Source organism: Crocodylus porosus, unplaced genomic scaffold (assembly GCF_001723895.1).
Source record: "Crocodylus porosus isolate Cpor-Errol unplaced genomic scaffold, CroPor_comp1, whole genome shotgun sequence".
Classification (NCBI taxonomy): Eukaryota; Metazoa; Chordata; order Crocodylia; family Crocodylidae; genus Crocodylus; species Crocodylus porosus.
In genome coordinates this window covers 77,994,313-78,011,072 of record NW_017728947.1, presented here as the reverse complement: position 1 = coordinate 78,011,072, position 16,760 = coordinate 77,994,313, and positions in this window count along the sequence as shown.

Below are 16,760 nucleotides of genomic sequence, written 5' to 3'. Positions count from 1 at the left end.
TTTCCAATCTGCCAAGATCCTTCGGAATTGCACTCACATCCTCCATTGTGTTTACAATCTTTCCCAGTTTCATGTCACCTGCAAACTTGCTCAAGCTTTCCATGCCAGCATCCAACTAATTAATAAACATGTTGAGCAGCACCAGGCCCTGGACAGACCCCTGTGGGACTCCACTCAAAACCTCCTGCCATTCTGACATGGACACATTAATAATTATCCTTTGCTTACAGCTATTGAAGCAGTTATCTATTCACCTTGTAGTAGTTTTATCCAGCCCACACTTCTCCAGTTTGTTCATGAGAAGGTCATGTGGAACTTGTCAAAAGCCTTGCTGAAGTCCAGATACACTCTATCCACAGCATTCCCTTCATCCACCCAAGTAGTTATATTATCAAAGATCAGGTTGGAGGCAGAGAATCCCTTTGCCATAAAAATAAGGACCTTATGTTTTCACAACCAGGCCTCTCTGTCTTGCTTCTTCCTCTCTCCCATCTGCTGAATTTCTGCTGCTTTGATCATGTGCAGCAGAAAAGAGGACATGGTAAAGCAGCAAGTTCAGATGGAAGAGCAAAGTAGCACCAATGAAGGGTGTTTCCTGGAAAATGAAAGAGTTGTACAAGAGAGTTCCTGAGATGCCTCCAATGTAGGCCTTCAAGATTAAAGATGGGGGTCTGATCTCCCACCAAAGCCCCTGAATGCTCTTAGGTCATCCGTCTCTCATGGGGCCATTTGATTCTGGGAAGCAGAACTCACAAGAGATAGTATTTACTGTGACTAGCAGATTGAAGCTCAACAGGAATTGTGAGAAAGCAAAGGGAGACCTTTACATGTGAAATTTCTATTTGCAGTGTGAGGAGCACGCATGGGTATGTTTCCTTCCCACATCCATAGCCCACAGGGGAAATCATTCAATACAATGCCCAAAATAGGATAGCAACCTGTGCAACTCACAACCTTACCACCCTTCTCTATAATCTCACTGGAAATCCCAAATGCAACAGTGTTGGGTGGGACTAGCATATGGACAGAATACCTTCAAGGAAAAACTAAGGAACAGCAAAATGTGCTGAGTGCGCATGCTCCTACTAGTTAATAGGGTCCCCTGCGTGGTGCTAAGGAGGCACCATGCAGTTCGCTGCTTTGAGTGTCAAAGAAGAAATAGCTGAGAGGACCAGTGCCATCTGCTGTTCCAGGCTGAGGTCTGACTGATTCCAGTTATTAAAGAACAATTTGTTGATGTAGGGACATTCATTCTGGTGTCCTAACCATATTATCATGCCCTTAATATTTTCAGCTAGGAAATCTATTTTTCACTTCCACTCCCAAAGACTGTTGTACAAATGCTGTGTGCTGTTAAACAACTACAATTTTACACCCATAAGCGTCCACTTTTCAGAAGTTACCAAATTGATTCTAGTCAGCAGAGTCTGTAACATGATTTGGGACTGAAGATGCTAGAGAAATGCAAGGCTGTACCTTGCTATCACAGACATTTGGCCAGCGATTATTATAGGTCACACAGCTTCCCCACCAGCCAATCAGCAGCTGGACATGCTTTTGTTTGGCTACATACACCATCTGATTCAGCTGTCAGATGTCAAGGAGGAGGGGTAGCTTGACACGTGAAGTTGATTTCCCATCAGTTAAAATATTCCATTCTACAGCAGCAGTGAACATCTCAATTAAAGGCTTTGTTGCAATTGTAAAGAAATATTAAAAGAAACTTATGCCTTCACCTGTACCACATTCAGGACAAAGTATAAGAGGGGAAAAAAGTGGTCATACTCTAATGTACATCCTATAAAAGTGCACAATGGCAGAGGTGGTTTCTGAAACGTTAATTTCTAGACTTTCCATTAGCCTTGTTTTGCTTTAAGTGATAATGCACTTAACTTTGAATGTCCTGACCTTCCAACATTTTGAGCATTTTCACAATATTCCAATCAAATTTCAGCAGAATGGATTAATATATGAGAAGATTTGGAGGATTTGGGGCTTAACTCCAAGACAGTCAGATGGGTGAGAAACTGGCTGCAGGATAGGACCCAGAGAGTCAGAGTGATTGGATATGTGTCATCCTGGCAAGAAGTGGACAGTGGTGTCCCACAATGGTTGGTGCTTGGTCCAGTACTTTTCACCATCTTTATTAATGATGTGGATGTGGCGGTGAAGAGCTCACTGGCCAAGTTTGCGGCCAACACTAAGTTATGGAGAAGCATGGTCATGCTTGAAGATAGGCTACAGATACAGGAGGGCCTAGACAGGCTAGCAAGCTGGGCAGATCCAAATCTGATGAAGTTCAGTGTCAAGAAATGTAAAATGCTCCACCTGGGGATGAGCAATCCCCAATACACTACAGGCTTGGCAGCACCAAACTGACTAGCACCATGAATGAAAGGGTCCTGGGGGTAATAACAGACCACAGTACATGAACGCTGTGGGCCCCTGGAGGCTGGGAGAACACGGCAAGCTCCCATAGGCAGCAGTGGTGCTGTCGGCGGCAGGAGCTTGGCAGAGGCAAGTGGGGAGCTGCTGCAGGCAGCCACAGTGCTGTCAACAGTGGTGGGGGGGAGGTTGACAAGTGCCGACCAGTGGTCAATGACCACCCACAGACACCGCCGGCAGCAGCGGGCCGCCTGCAGATGCCACTGACAGTTTCAGCAGCAAGGGGCGGGGGGGTGGCAAGTGGTGATTTCCTGCAGGCACCACCAACAATGAAGATAGTGCCTTTTCACAGGGGGTGTGCTACTACGCCCAGAGGGAGCACATGCACCTGTGTGCACCCCCTACGCATCGCCAATGCCACAGTATGAATATGAGCTGGCAGTGCGACGCTGTAGCCAGTAAGGCAAATAATACTCTGGCATGCATCAATCAATGCATCTCCAGCAAAACCGAGGAGGTGATTCTTCTGCTCTGCTCAGCACTGGCGAGACCGCAGTTAGAGTACTGCATCTAGTTCTGGGCACCATACTTTAACAAGAACATGGACAAGTTTGAGAGAGTCCAAAGAAGAGCCACCTGTTTGATCAGAGTCTTACACGGCAAGCCATACAAGGAAAGGCTGAGGGATCTGGGACTCTTCAGCCTGAAGAAAAGAAGGCTGAGAGGGGACCTGGTAGCAGTTTATGGCTATACTAAGGGCTCGGTGAGTAATTGGTCATCAGGGCACCTGAGGGGAAAACTAGGAGTAATGACCACAAACTTCTGGAAGACCAATTCATGCTCAACGTTAGGAAAAACTCAGTCACAGTCAGGGTGTCCAGACTGTGGAATAAGCTCCCTTAAGAGGTAATGCAATCACCTACCCTGGAAATCTTCAAGAGGAGACTAGACAGTCACCTTTCTGAGGTCACCTGACTCCCAGTTATCTTTCCTGCTTGGTGCAGGGGGCTGAACCCGCTGACCTTCCAAGGTCCCTTCCAGGCTTACAATCTATGAATCTATGAATATATCTTTACAATGTACCATTCACTGTTTCTTATCATGGTTCTCCAAAAATATATATAAAAATAAAATCCAGCTTTTAACTACTATTTATAGACAAGCCATACTTTATACATAGCAGATTCCACAAATGTTTGATAATGGGATTGCAGGCCCAAGAGTGATGCCATCCAGTGTAATGACTAGAAATGGTTGAAAATTTCCCATTGAAATATTTTTCTGATAAAATTTCTGTTTTTCACAAAAATCAAAATTTTTCTGAAAAATACCCACTTCTATTTTTTTTTAAAAAAATCAGGTTTTCTGTTATAAAACAAAGCTGGCCATTTTTTCCAAGCTGGTTGTTTTTCAACTGTCGCAGCTTAGGTGCCCTGCTCCTTTAAAGAATAGAAACTACTAGGAAAAGAGCCCTAGCAGTCAGTGAGGAGCCCCAGCCGCTGGTTACCAGGGCAACCAGAGTGAGCTAGTGGGCCCACACCTGCCAGTGGTCAGCTGACCGGAAGAGGCAGGGCCTGGCTCACATAAATCCCAGGGCTGGGACCAGGAAGGCAGTTTCCTCCCAGCAGCCAAGGGGGAAGGAGATCTCCTAGAGCGAGCAAGGGGAAGAGGCCTGACTGCAGGTACAGCCTCTGATACTGGTGAGAGATAGTTTCATAGTTTCTAGGGTCGGAGCACCCTGGTGTGGCTTGAATGATGTTATAGCCAGGAGGCTTGTGTTTTGTTTGCTGTTCAAGACCAGTGGTTTGGGTGAAGCTATTAGGGGAAGAAGGAGGCCTCACAGGGGACCCACAGCAGCATGGGGACCCCAGTGCCAGAGGGGGTGCAGCATTGGGGGTGCATGGACCCCAAGCACCAGCAAAGGTGCAGAGTGAGACAGAGCTGAGGAGAGCTTGAGGAGGAGCAGGGGGCCAAACTGTAACAAGGCCCAGACCGAACAACGTCAGGTCCATCTGCGAGGTTTGAGGCGTAGTAAAGGGATGGTTGGAGCCATGCATAGCCCATAAGGCTAGGGTGCCCCAAAACACTCATTGTAGAACATGACCCACAAGGGGTCCAGGAGCCAATGGGGTCAGAGTACAGCAAAATCATGTCCAAGAAAATGTAAAGGCAGTCTCCCTTATATATTTACTAACAAAGACATGGTGGGTGAGAATTAAGGATGCCCATTGGGCCAGCTTGGCACAGTAAGGGGGCCTTGGGGAGATCACGGCCATCCTGCAGGACCCTGCCGTGACGTCAACCAAAAACAGTATTTTTGTTTGTTGACAAAACTAAAATGTCTTAAAGAAAAATGTCAGTGAAACAAAGATATTCAGACTGTCTTATTGGGGGGAAAAAGATATTTTCTAGCCAGCAAACAGCCATGATGTTTCCAACATGACTTTGAGTCTGCTGTGTATTAGAAATTAGGGCTGTGTGAAATTTCAGCAGCTGTTTCATTTCAAAGGTGTTTTGGCAGCCGAAACACCAAATCCAAAATGAAAAGGAAGGCTCCAAATCAAAACCATCCAAAATGTTTTGGAGATGTTTTGGGATGTTTCAGGTGCCTATCCCAGTTTAGATGTTTCAGGTGCCCCCCACCCCCACCCCCCGGAAATAGTCTGGCACAGCCCTCCTTCTAAAGTGCCAGGAGGCTGGGGCCAGGCAGGACAGCCATGGGGGCTTCTCCTGCAGCTTCCCCCCAGCTGGAGAAAGGCAGGCACAGCTGGAAGAATTGCAAGAGAAGCCCCCATGGCTGCCCTACCCAGTCCTGCACTCACCAGCTGCACCAATGGCAATCAGGGCCTCTGGGTACTTGTGGCAGAGCCCCCCTGTGCAGCATAGGGTAGTGGGGGCAGCAGGGATTGCCCCCCACCCTGCTAGGCACCTGCACAGCAACTGTCACATCATGCAGGTGCAGCATAGCTCAACAGGGTGCCGCGCGTCGTCTGGGAGCTGGGGCAGCTCCAGCAGTCGCACAGAGCCCAGCACTGTTCAGCCCCAGTGGTCCCAGCTCCCAGATGGCATGTGGCATCTTGCCAAGCCACGCTGCATCCGCACCACGGGACAGCTGCTGCATGGGTGTCAGGCTGGGGGGGGATCCCCACTGCCCCTCACTGTCTCATGCTGCATGGGGGGGCTCTGCCACAAGCACCCAGAGGCCCAAATTGCTGCTGCTGCTGCAGCTGGTGAGTATGGAACTTTTTAAGTGCCAGGGGCTGGGGCCAGGCAGGGCAGCCGTAGAGGCTTCTCCCACAGCTCCCCCTACTGAGGCAGAGGCATGCACACCCAGACAAGCCACAGGAGAACCTACAGCTGCCTGGCTGTGCCTGCCTCTCTCTGGTCAATCCAAATCTCTGAAACAACGTCAAAACTCCAAAACAGATTCAGCCGAATTGAAATGGAACAGTAATCCAAAATAAATCACTATCCTCCGAAACATCCGAGTCTGAAACCGAAACAAAGCATAGCCATTTCTAACAACCGTGTTAGAAATATAAAATGCAGGCTTAGCCTGTGTGCTCATGTCTCCCTCTAATGTCTGGCTCCACTACTACAACTATGGGAATTCAGGGTTCAAGACAGAGGCCTATACCAGTTTAGATACTGTAGTCATCACCAGGGATCAATCTACAGTCACCACCATTTACACCAAGGATGGGTAATTATTTCAGCTGGAGGGCTGCTTAATGAGTTTGGTTGAGCTGTCAAGGCTGCAAGTGCACACCTCTTATTAAACTGCTAAGCCCCACCCCTTGACAGGTGCCCTACCCTCTGGCAGCTGTTTTGGGATTGGAAGCCTCCCCCACCCCCCAACCCTGACCCTTGCTACCAGAAGTCTCTCCCCTTTCCCCAGAAGTCCCCCTTTTGGGAGGGGGGGGGGCTGCAGTCTTGGAAACAGAAATCCCACTCCATCACATGGTCCATGGCATAAGGACCAGGGACAGACATTCAAAAAGCCTGAGCCTGAATTGATTCAATCTTTGCAGATTAGTCTAACCTAGCTAGGCTAAAGCTGTTCTGTAACTGAACAGACATCCCAGAAATGCAGGCACATGCCTGCAGTGGCTCAAGCTAGAAGACAGGGGGGTGCTAGAACAGACCTCCCTTCCTCCCACAGCATGGAACTGAGGAGGCTGTGGCCAGGTTCCCACAGGAGCTCTGATTAGCCCAGCAGGGAACTGATAACAGTATCTATCACACAATTAAGAAAACAACAGAGGGACATTACCAGCTATTTGTTGATTCTGCCAGCTGATTCAAGACTGTAGCCAGCATGTGGTTTGCTAACTAATACACAGACACTTCCCAGCAAGGCAGAAGGGAGGGGGGAATTCCTGTTTAGCAGGGAGTAGTGAGGGGAGGGGAGGGGGGAAGCAGCCCACAGTCTCTGTGGAGATGCAGGCAGGGAGCAGAGGGGAGGGGCAAACCCTGCTGTGGAGCAGGGAGCCCTGCCCAGCCCAGAGAGCATGCCGGGATGCTGCAGGTGTTTGTTTTATCTTAAACCAGCAAGGGATCTGGGACAGACACTACATAAACCAGTTTGAGCCAAATCAGTTAAGTCTGACACTACATTCAACCAGGTTTACCTCAAACCAGTTTCAGCCATTCTTAAACCGGTTTATGTGCACTGAACACCTGTTCTGTTACAGGTTTAAACCAGTTTCTGATCACTTAAACTGTTTTATGTGTAATGGCTGTCCCTAGCCAAGGAGTGCCATCCAATTGACATCAAATCTCACCCCCCTCACTGCCATGCTGGTCTGAGAATCTACTGCCTCCATCACATGATCCCTGACATCAGAAGTCTACCCTTGACTGGGAAACGCTGCTTCTCCAGCGGGCCTACCCTCATGGTGCATGGCCCACCCCTGGGACTCCAGAAATTCTGCCCCCTCAGCCACGAGGCCCAGGCACAACCTATCAGGTAGCAAGGGGTTGTGACCCCTCTAACAGCCTGCCTCATCACCCTTGACCAGTAAATGTGGGGGGGTTTAGGGGCACTGGACCGCCCTGAGAATGATGCCAAACCAATCAAGTCAAAGGCTGCACACAAAATCCTTCAGAAATTATTTAACAAAGTATAGACAAAAAACAAGCCATATACTAAATCCATCTTCTACAATAAAAGATTTTAATTTTATTTCAAAAATATTTTTTCTCCTAATTTATGGGTTTTTTTAGCATATACAGAGGTGATTTGCATAATAGCTTAAAATAAAGTCTTTCCTGTACCAAAGTATAAATGCAATGTACTAGATATCTCAAAACTCTTCTAGTCGATCACCCTGTTCCTCCCCTGACTCATCCCCATGCCCCACAAGTGGTCCCACCTGCCATGACTTGATGGAATAAGCTGACTAGGGACCATCTCATCAAAGGAACAGCTCTCATTAACTCAGCCCTTGTCTGAGTAGGGTCCCTTCCACCCCTGTCCACTTTTGCTGTAGCTACGCCTATTAGCTCTGAGCCCACTATTCCAGACTACAGACTTCAGGGGCAGCATAGCATGATGCTGGCTTGTAACTGCCACGCCAAGTTGTGCCAACTCCTTCCCATCTTAGCCAGCCCCTCTCTGCTGAGCTCAAAGTCAATCCCTCAGTCTCATCGCTGTCTGAGCCAGATAATCCTAGCCAAACTCGGAGTGTCTCTTTCAACTTCTGTGCTCCCTCTCCCTCTGTCTGGTCTCTTCCTCTTCTCCATCACAGCCCAGCCCACTGAGTCATGACTCACCCACCACCCTGGCCAGGCAGCCAGGTGAGGTCCGCAGACATGCTGCAGAGGGTAGCAGGTAGCCTGGAAGTCACAGGTAGGATGGGCAGCACACCACAAGCAGCTTGCCCTCTAAGTGCACCAGCAGGTAAAAGCAGCACGTGAAGGGCAGGCACGCGAGCCAGTAGCTGCAACAGGAGTGGCTCACCTCCTGTGGGAACACAGCACAGCTGTTGTCCATGTCCTTACCAAGGCCTGACCATCATCTGCAGCTCTCGGTCTGAGTCCTGGGTGTGCAGCCAGGTCACCGCACCAGCCACACAGCAGCATACAGTGGGACCAGGCCCAGCCAGACCCAATCACCCACAGCTCCAAGCATGAGTCTTGGGCATGAGGGCAGCTGTACCTGGCAGTATGCAGTGGGGCTGGGCCCATAGTGACACACAGTGGGGCCTGGTGCAGCTTCCAGCCCAAATCCTAGGCATAAGGCTGGGTAACCACACCAGCTGCACATGGTGGCACACAGCAGGGCCAGCCCCGATCACCTGCACCTCCCAGCCCCCTTCCCTTGAATGCAAGTCTCTGGCCTGCAGCCTTGTTGGCCCCATACCTAGACTTCAACTCTTGCTGGGGGGTGGGGGTGGCGGGCTGTCTCCTCTGCAAACAGCTGCAGGGTTGCTGGGAAAGAAGCCTCGCTAGGCAGAAGCTTCCTGTCTCCAGCACTCCCTGCCTTGGGTCTGGGAGTGGGATGGGTCAGTCCAGGCTGGGGAGCAGGTTTGGCTGCCCAGCAATCAGAGCCAGAGCTGCTGCAGCCAGCACCTGCTGCAGGGAGGGCAGAGAGGCGCCAGCTTTCAGAGGGGACAGTGCAAGCCAGAGACAATTCTCCTTCAGAGGGGCCCCTGCTGACCAAATAGAATTGCCTGGTGCGCGTAATCCAGCCTAAGGGCCATATTTTGCCCACCCCTGCTTTACCCAAACACTATACGCCTTCATGTTAAAGCAGTAGAGACCCTCTATGCCTTTTCAAGTATAGCTAAAGGTACAGCAGGATTTGTGGATGGGCCTAAAGATGGGGCTGTGATATTATGCTGGGATACATTCAACATCTGAGCTATTGAGAGATTATTTAGAACCATTTCTGTTGTGAATTAAAGTAACAGTAGAAGGAGTCCTTTAAGAAATGCTTCTGAAGATATGTGTTCAGGAACTGAGTGGCCTCATTCAAACCCCTGGAGTTCAACCCAATTCCTGTCTTTCCACCATGGGAACGGCTTCCAGGTCTGCAAGGTAGGAGCACAGTTGCTTTACAGGAGCCCTTGAACACTGCTGGAGCTCAGCTCTTTCATCTTTGTGATCATGTTACTTCTGGAAAATGGCCCATGATGCTTTGCTTTAGGAGTAGGATGCATCACAGCTGGTACTTGAGGCAGTTGATGCATGCACCCCAGTTTGCTTATCATGCCAAACTGGCTGGATTCATTGCAGTCCAGTCTGCCGCGATATCACCAAAGAACACCTAGAGCTGCTGTGGCAGGCACTGTGCAATGACACCATGCCATGATTTAGTGTGTGCAGTGCAGAGGCTGGGAGGCTGTATAGCCCTCAGAGCAGATGTTGAACTTGCACATGGCTGGGCTTTCCTCTCAGCAGCGATAAATAAGCATCATTGACGGGTGGAGATGGGCAGCTATGCTGTGCAGAGACAGAGCAGCCGGCACTTCCATTCTCTCTCCCTCTACTGAGCCATTGAAAATATTGCTTTGTTTTCTTTGCCAGGGAGATGCCACCTTGCATTGCTGGCAGGTTCCCAGGCCCACTCATAGGATCTGCTTCCCATTTGTACACAAAGGAGTGAGCAGTTCCATCTTCACAGTGCTTGCATCCCCATCCCAATGTGCTCAGCTTATTGGTGCAGTTACATTTTCATGGGCTCAGGCACAGTATACCAGGTACAGTTTTCAGGGGGAAAGTAAGGGGCCGGAAATTGCATATATATAAAATTTCCCTCCCCTGCTTTCCCCCAGAAAACTGTACCTGTTGTACTACACCTGAGCCTGAACTGTGTACACACACACGTACACGATCAACATTCCTCAGTCCTCAACTCCAGCCCATTGTGCTACTTCAGAACAGGGATATCATATACCTCTGCCACTACACCACAGTCCAGAGCTGTGCCTGCCTTTCTCTCTAACACACTGTAATTCAGCGACACCATGAGTGGTGTGAAGTTGGCTCATGGGTCGGATCCAGCATGCCAGACCAACCCCTTTCATGGGGATCAGGCCACTCACTAGAATGACCCCACAAGCAGGGCCATGCTATCTGATCCATGTAGCTCCCTACAGATCCAAAAATTTGGTAGCAGGGGAGCAGCAATTAGCATTGCCACCACTCCCCTGGGGGGGCTCCACAGACCAAATGACATGACTCTGTGAGTCAAATCTGACCCATGGTCTTGGTGGTTGAACACCCCTGCTATTCTATAGCATTAAGTGCATGTTAATATTTAGCAATACTGTTCTGCTACCTTGAACTCATGGAGCTGATTACTGAGGCTTCTGGTAGTTAGTCCTCCTTCAGACAGCATCTGAATTTAACCTGATTAAATTGCATTGATGTGTGCAGAATGATCTGCATCCACACAGGGCCTTACAATAAACTAATTTAATACACCAGTGAGATCAGTTTGTATCATTATCCCCATTTTACAAAGAGGGGGCAAGAGGCATGAAAAGACTAGGACCCTAAATCTCAAAAAGTGATGGGTGATTTTGGGGTGCCCAGCTGGAGCCAGACTAAGCTGCTGCATCAAGAGATGTGCTGAGCCCCAGCAAGTCCAGATGAGTTCAGCAAACTCCACAGCTGCTCAACGCTTGAGCTAGCTGGATCGCTTGAATTAGTGGACAATTTTGAAAAGCAAGGTAAGCGACCTGCCTGAGGTCACAACATCTGTTCCTGGCATAGCTGAGGATGGAATCCCAAGTCCTGGGTCTGTTCTGCTGCTCTAATAGCTAGGACTTTTTCTCTGCATCTCTTTCTCTGAAGGGAGAACCTGAGGCATTTTCTTATTCTCCTTTAGTTCTCTGTCAGTGCAAATGTGAGTGGGCTAGGTTTAAGAGATGCTTGTCCATACTGCTTTGTATTTATAAATTATTTTTTGCCTATATTTCTCCAGTTACATTTTATCTCCAGCAGAATCTAAGGTATCAGCTATTGAGCCTGCCTCTAAATCTGATCGAACCCCTTGCTCTCCCCATGGTGAGAAAGGAAAATCTTTAGTGCCAGTCTCTCAGCTGCCTCACCTCCTGACACAATATTATTTCATTGTAACCTGTCCAGTGAGCAAATTGCCTCTTTGGCCCTGGTACAGTCTCCGTACGAAGCCTGGTCTATTGATTCTGACAGTGCACTAGTGCATGCGGGGCGATTCCAGGAGATGAAGGATCGATGAGAGCATAATTGCTCCCTCACAGGCAGAACCAGGGAAGGGGAGAAGCACAAGTACTGCTGTGCAGCAGAGAAAACTGATGCTGTTACCAGAACATCTCCTTTCTGACATGTGGGGATACCCTGCCGTAGTGCAGGGCAATTGCTCATCTCACTCCAAAGGGAGCTCGTTTCAGCCTCAATGACTCTGCACACATTTTAAGAGCAGCAAAACGACAACTAGAAAAAATAAAAGTAGTGATTTTCAACCAGGGTGCTCTGGCATCCTAGGGAGCTGTGAGGGTGCCAAAGAGTACTGCACAAATCCCTACACATGATTCACAAGATAAACCCAGAAATTTCAAATGGGAATCCACAGGATCAAAACATTCTAACCTGTTATGGTCTTCCCAAGTTCTTTGCAACAAAATAATTGCTCTAATGTTTCTCTGTAATCAACAAAAATGAGTGAAAGCTAAGAGCTGGTATTTCTGAAGGCGTGTCTAACGAGGGTTACCCTAAGTCTAGAAAGCTTGAGAGTTACTAAGATAAAGACTTAGCTCTAGGAAAGGAACACTGAGGGCAGGAATGGCTGGGGAGAATGGGACAGAAGATCCTTCCCCAAACAGTTGATGAAAATCAGTGCCAAGGCCAGGGCTGCCCTAACATTCTTGAAAATAAGGGCACAATAGCCACTTGCCAGGGGGCTATATAAAATGGGCTGGCTGCTAGCATTCTGATCTTCAGGACAGAAGTGCAGTTTGCAGGGACAGGGACCACTATACCAACATCATGATGAAGTATTGCAAGCTAGGACCTGTTGTTTCTGTAGGCAGAACCCAGGAACTATGAATGAACATAGGACTCTTCCTAACCATTACTGTCATTGGTCCCTCTGGCCCAGGATCACATCTTCAGCAGTTGTCAATACTGTACCACATGTTTCAGAGGGAGATGTAAACCCTACCAATAAACCATCATCAAGCAAGCTGCCATGGGGAAGTCTTGCCCCAACTCCAGGCAGTGGTTAACTAAAGTTATTTACCCATTGTAGCTGCAAATCCTTCTCCTACCCATAAATATATCTAAACCTTTTAAAAATTCTGCTAACCTGTTGATTAAGTCATGTGGTAGTGAGTTCCACAAATTACCTGATAAAGAATGTCTTGCATTTGAAAGCTGGGATAAATTTATCCCAACTATATAGTTAGTCCAATAAAAGATATCACCCTAAGAAATCCTGGCCTCTCACAGATTACTTGCACATTTTTAAGAAGAGTATTTATTACTTTGGCTTTAAAATGCTTTCACTACTTTCCCTCCTTATTCTCATAGGATGGCAAAGGGTCAATAAGCAAGGCTAGATAGCCTTCTTTACCCTCTATAAATAACTCAATTGTGTTTCCACCAAATCAAGCAGTCCTAATCTTTTTCATCTCTCCTGATAAACAAACTTATTCAGGCTTCTTATTCGTACTGCCCTGAAAGACTGTAGGCCACAATGGTCCCACCTCACCTTAACCATTGTGTTTTTGCCTCTGTTCTAACGTTGGCCTTTCATTTGCAGAACTGTCTGGAAGATTAGAAATCAATTGTATCATTTAACTGCAAGTCTCAGTCGCTAAACCTACCAATCCAGCCATGCACAGAAATGGATTCTACTGAATCCCTCATGGTCAGATCACACTTGGCCTTTTTGTGTGTTTGTATCTAACACTGTTATAATGGACTTGGCAAGTCTGGGCATTGATGCTATTATGCTCTGAAACAGGATGTGCCCTGGGGCTGCTGTGGTGCCCCTTTGATGGTTGCCTAAGTCCTAATCAAAGTTCCAGGGGCTCACCCTGGCCCACTCAGCTTGGAGTTCAGATTCCCCAGGCCCCGAAGTCTCTCTCTCTTTCTTTCTGCCCGGACTAACACTGGGGCCATCAGAACCGAACCCAAGTCCCAGGCTTCAGTCTTTTTGGCCTCGGCCCCTTTTTCTCTAGCTGAAGCCCCTCAGCTCAGGTCCACTGACCTGGACCCTGGCTCTTTGGGCCGCAGTCTCACAGTGGAGGGTACCTACTTGGCACCCTGCTCATGGTCTCACCTGCATAGCCACTCCACCCCCAGCCCTCTGGCTATTCAGAAAACAAACAACCATATACTAGTACAACTGAAATATGCACAAGCTGCTTTCACAAAGTTCACCTCCCACAAACTGAAATGCAAAACTCTAGAACTTGTGGTTCAGAAATTATACCTTTTTATTAGACCAACTAAGAAGTCACAAAAAAATTACCTTTCTTGGCAAGATTTCGGGTACATGCACCCTTCTTCAGGTTGAGGGAAAATTAAAGATGGTAAAAGTCCCCGTAGGTAGAAAATAAACTTCATTTTGCACAAAGGAAGCCTTCATCCACCTTCAGCTTCCTCTGTGCAAAATGAAGTTTATTTTCTACCTACGGGGACTTTTACCATCTTTAATTTTCCCTCAGCCTGAAGAAGGGTGCGTGTGCCCAAAAGCTTGCCAAGAAAGGTAATTTTTTTGTGACTTCTTAGTTGGTCTAATAAAAAGGTATCATCTCTGAACCACAAGTTCTAGAGTTTTGCATTTCTTTCTGTCTCAGACCAACATGGCTACCAAATAGATCCCTCCCACCAACTATAACTCCCAGAGCTACCCTCATGGATAGCTCGGGTTTCCCTGGGCACTGCTCCCTGCAGTCAGCTCCACCTGGGGAGCTCCTCTCCCTGCAGTCTGCAGGGCCTGGGCTTATATGCCTGGAAGCCCAGTCCTTTTCCATCAGTGCCTTCCCCCCCAGCCACTCAGAGGAGTTTTACTCTCTTAAGGGTCAGCCTGCAGTCCTGCTGCTGTGTCCTCTTAAAGTGACATAAGCCTCCTGAGTCCTTGGTGCAGATCCCCTCTTCCTGGACAGGCTGCTCCAATCCCTGATCCCACCCCAAATGTCTCTCGCAGTCTCTCTCTTTTGATGCCATCTGCCCAGTCCCCCATCTTCATATGAACCACTTCGGCATCTGCTCCAGATGCACTGATTAGGATTTCCTCCCCCTCCATTGTGTTCAAGCAACAGGGTTTGGGTCCCCTGTTACTTGCTCTCAACATTCATTTCTTCTTATAAATCCTCTTTGGTAGTTTAATAACATTTAAGTCCTGTTCAGAAGAGAGCTAGTCAGACATGGAGATTCATAGAAAGCATGAGGTTCAACGGGGCATTTGTCTAGTGACTCAAAACACTTCAACAGAGGTATACTGAGGCAGTGCTTTGCCCTGGGTAGCAGCAGCACATGGGGAGCAGCAGCAGCAGCAGCCAGGCTGCTAGCATCAGGGGCAGCCGCTGAACTAGCAGTGTCACAGCTGCTATTTTAGCACACATGCCCCCCCACCTCAATCTGCACCCAGGGTTGGTGTCGCAGTGCCCTCCCGCCCTTTGTTACACTACTGTACATGAATGCCTATGTTCTAAATCACGACCGTGACACCGAATTGCTGTGTGACCCTGGGTGACTCACTTACCTCCTCTACACATCAGTTTTCCCATCTGTAAATTGGCACACAAAGTCTATGCATGGAAAATGGCACATTAAATCGATCTATACTTAGCACCAGAGTTGACCAAGTTCAGGTAAAATGAAGATTTCGGTTGCACCATCCAAAGGGAGCCAGCAGTCCTCATGGTGCTGTGACCCAGCCACACAGTCTGCTGGGGGCTGCCAGCACAAAGGGGAGCCCATGATGGCTACTGCCCCCCCCATCCCTTGCCACTGATTGGCTGAGAGGGTTGACTGTCATGCAGCCCCCACCCCACTCCACCAATCAGCAGCAAGGAGCAGGACCATTGGGGCCCCTCAGCCAGAGGTGGGGGGGGGCGGCCCACCGCAATTGGCCCATGAAGATGGAGGCTGGCCCTGCAACCTCCCCACAAAATCAACTGGCTGCCTCATAGAATTGGTAGGCCCCTATCAATAAATACTAATAATGCCAAACCTTTCTATGAATTCTCCAAGCACATTGTACTAGTTAGGAAGTCTCATCATCTTATTGGACAGATGGAGAAATTAAGGCACAGAGAGAAGGACAATGATTTGTGGGAGGAGATCCAGCCAGTCCACAGCATAGCTAGGAATAGAGCCCGAGTCCTGCCCTATTTCCAACCACTGGACTATACTTCTCCTCCAGCTCCCTGACAGGAAGGGTTGAGAGGATTGTAAGATGCTTCAAAATTTAGAAGAAGCCTGAGGAAATGATATGTGAAAGTTTGCCTATGTCTACACCAACCATACAGTTGGACCAATAAAGTATATCACCCACAAGAATTCTTGCCTTTGAACATTAAAAAGTGCCAAGTAACGTTATAATTAGTATTACTATTACTGTGATGATTGGCTCATTGGGTTTTTATTTATTTCAGAGACTCCTGAGAAGGCAGGATTGCAAGGCATAAGCTATTGCTTGGGCTACTGCAAGCTCTTCCAGCTAAACCTACATCCAAAGCGAAAGTCTTTGAAATCTAGTCAGGGTGACCAAGATACAGCCTGCAGCCCAGATCCAGCCCACAGAGACATCTCACCAGGGCTGTAGAGCTCCCTCTGGGTCCAGAAATTTGGCAGTAGATGAGTACGGACAGTGTTAATTGCCAAGGCCCACCATATGCCAGATCAGGCCCCCAGAGCACCCCTTACACTGAAGTGGGTCCACAGACCACCCCCATACCACTCATCTAGCTCTCTCCCTAAGAGAAGAAGAAATCAAATTACATTGCCAGAAACCAGAATAAAAAACTGAAAAGCCACAGACTCAACATGCCAGGACTCTAATGCTTCCCTTACCCGCCCCTCCACATCCATTTCAACACCTTCCCACATGCAGGCCTCCATGTTACAGCAGAGACTAAGGAGGATTAATGTCTAACATGCCATTCCTGTTGCGTCTGTGTTTGTGGGTGACGCTCCATCACTGACACAGCCTGCTGTTTACAGTTCCAGCTTTATAGAGTCATATGGGGAGTAAATCCAAGTGATTTATTGTCTAAACACCTGATGACAGCCAGGTGCTCTTCTGCATTAAACACAGACAGGGCTGAAGCATGTCATTGCTCCTCTAATCCAGTGGTCTCCAAAGTGGGGTGTGCAAGACAATCCAATGGGGTGCAGGAAGAAAATATTAGAACTTCTATTTATATTTATATATA